Below are 3,348 nucleotides of genomic sequence, written 5' to 3'. Positions count from 1 at the left end.
CTGATTTCAACAAAAATGGGGGTCTCTTGGATGTAACGAGAATTACTTTGTTACGCAATCCTCTCGCCAGTTCAAACGACTACAGCCAGTCCGGTCGGGTCTGCGGGGCACCTTTGTGCTCTGAAGAGTTTCTGCTCTGCTGAACTGTTTGTACAAGACTAATGATGCAGCCATTTTCAGCTAACTACGCTTTGATGTATTATCATTGAATTTGACAGGCCGTGAAACGCGGACAAATTTCAAAGCTTTATCGATGTTATAGACAAAATTTCAGTAGCAACCTAAACGCATAAGCCACAAAATTGATAACAATTCACGAATGATTATGCTTCGGTCACTTACAGGTAATAGGTAAAATAGAAAAATGTAATATCTTTGTAGAGGTCCACTCTGCTGGCAATAAACGTTAGGACTACTTACATTTAGTTTGTTCAAGAAAACTTATGAGTCTAAATGAGATAGCAATTAGCTTAAACGAATGAACATGTTAAAAGTTTTACTATTGTGTTTGGTCTATTATTGAAAATGTCACTTGAATATTCGTATAGAATTGTTTGGACTTCAGAGATAGCGCTATAAGCGCTTTGTGATGATGTTCGCTCGTACACTCAATTCAGCACCGGCTTTGCTGGCTGCGCGTAAATCGAAAACGGCTTACACTCAGACAGTTCAGCTTTTATTAAAAATATTCCTTGATATACAGGACACAGGATCTATGTACAGAAACGAAAGCCATAAACAAATAACAATAAGGGATGATTTATGCCACGTACGAGGCGCGGACGAGGCACGGATTCAAAACATCACGAATCTACACTAATATTATAAAGAGGAAAACTTTGTTTGTTTGTTTGTTTGTTTGTTTGTTTGTACTGAATAGGCTCAAAAACTACTGGACCGATTTTAAAAATTCTTTCACCATTCGAAAGCTACATTATCCACGAGTAACATAGGCTATATTTTATTTTGGAAAAAAATAGGGTTCCGTAAGATATTTGGGTTTTTCGGACACAAGGTGTAAAAAATCAACCAGAAAAGTTACTTATTTTGCGTACGCTGCCTAAACTATAAAAGATAGAACCATAAAATGTTCTAATTAATTGTAGATCTTATAAATATCTACAAAAAAGTCCGCGACACACTATACCCATCTATGTCGAGTGAGGCACAGCAACCATTTTTTATTTAAAAATCTTGAATTTTTTTTGGACTACATTTAAACGCGTTTATTTTACTCATGCTATTAATCCTTATCAAAATAAATGATTTCATCACTAAGAACAGTTTATGGAGATAATATTTGGTCTTTGAATGATTAAAATTGGACGTTTGGTTTTGAAGTTATGGCGAAATTAAAATATTACGATTTCTGCTGCACGGCCCGTTGTATTATCTACACTAATATTATAAAGAGGAAAACTTTGTTTGTTTGTTTGTTTGTTTGTTTGTTTGTTTGTTTGTTTGTTTGGTTGTACTGAATAGGCTCAAAAACTACTGGACCGATTTTAAAAATTCTTTCACCATTCAAAAGCTACATTATCCACGAGTAACATAGGCTATATTTTATTTTGGAAAAAAATAGGGTTCCGTAAGATATTTGGGTTTTTCGGACACAAGGTGTAAAAAATCAACCAGAAAAGTTACTTATTTTGCGTACGCTGCCTAAACTATAAAAGATAGAACCATAAAATGTTCTAATTAATTGTAGATCTTATAAATATCTACAAAAAAGTCCGCGACACACTATACCCATCTATGTCGAGTGAGGCACAGCAACCATTTTTTTATTTAAAAATCTTGAATTTTTTTTGGACTACATTTAAACGCGTTTATTTTACTCATGCTATTAATCCTTATCAAAATAAATGATTTCATCACTAAGAACAGTTTATGGAGATAATATTTGGTCTTTGAATGATTAAAATTGGACGTTTGGTTTTGAAGTTATGGCGAAATTAAAATATTACGATTTCTGCTGCACGGCCCGTTGCGAAGTGGGCGTCACCAAGGCGGGGGTGCGCGTGCGGGAGGGGAGTTTAGTAATATTATAAAGAGGTAGTAGAGGAGGTAGGGGGTAATCTCTGGAACTACTGAACCGATTTTAAAAATTCTTTCACCAGTATTAAGCTACATTATTCCTGAGTGACATAGGCTATACGGGATCTTTAAAAACATAAAACCACGCGGGCGAAGCCGCGGGGATCAGCTAGTATTATATAAAGAGGTAATGTCGTTAAGTTTGTTTGTAGGGGGTAATCTTTAGAACTACTGAACCGATTTTAAAAATTCTTTCACCAGTAGAAAGCTACATTATTCCTGAGTGACATAGGCTACGGGATCTTTAAAAACCTAAATCTACGCGGGCGAAGCCGCGGGGATCAGCTAGTATTTTATATGAAACAGTTTATGCTTCACCGTGCCGTGTCTCTGTACGGTCACTGTAATGGATGATCACTAATGGAAACGCTAGAAACACATTAATTATTTTGATTTGTACAAAAATCGCTATGGCAGACGTTATAACAACTATTTTATATAATATGGAACTAGCGACCACCCACGACTTCACTCCTGTGGGAATTTCAAAAAATCTGGCCTTGTTTCTTATCTACAAAGGGTACTAATTATCTATCTGTGTACAAAATTTTAGCTGGGTCCATGGATTTGGCCTGGCGTTGATGAGTTAGTCAGTGAATAGTCAGGACTTTTCTTTTTATTATTTAGATATTGCTGAAATCGAACAAATAAGTTTTTTTTTTTTAGTGAAAAATTGAATGATTCTGAATATTCCTCCACAAATTTTATTTGGAACTATAAGCGCTCATGTCCGACAGTCTATTAATTGAGTTTGTGCGCCATAATGGGGGTGTATAAGTGTTTACGAAGAGGGGCGGACTAAATGAGCGGCTTGTTGTAGTTTGACAGAGTGATTTAATAACGTAGCTTTCAGTAAACGGGATTGCTTTGGGATGAGACCAAACTACAACTTACGAGTTCAAATAATACGACGATTAGAACTTCGAAATTTGCATCAAAATGCGGTATATATTCTTCACAGAATTATGTAAATTATTTAATAATTTCATTTTTTAAATTATGTTCAAATCTTGTATTTTTTCTTCACTATTGTTTCGCTCCTAATTTCGAAGTTAATTAGTGCCCATTACACCCATATTCATAACATAATATGAGGGACCTTCTTATAATTGCCACATTTTTCAACTTTTTGAAATTAGAAACGCAGAATCAAATAATATGTAACCTATGTTAAATAAAAAGTAATAAAAGTAACCTATGTGTTATCCAGGATATAATCTATTTGCATTCTCAATTTCACCCAAATCCGTC

This window comes from Maniola hyperantus, chromosome 2 (genome assembly GCF_902806685.2).
Source record: "Maniola hyperantus chromosome 2, iAphHyp1.2, whole genome shotgun sequence".
Lineage (NCBI taxonomy): Eukaryota > Metazoa > Arthropoda > Insecta > Lepidoptera > Nymphalidae > Maniola > Maniola hyperantus.
This window is presented reverse-complemented; position numbering follows the sequence as displayed.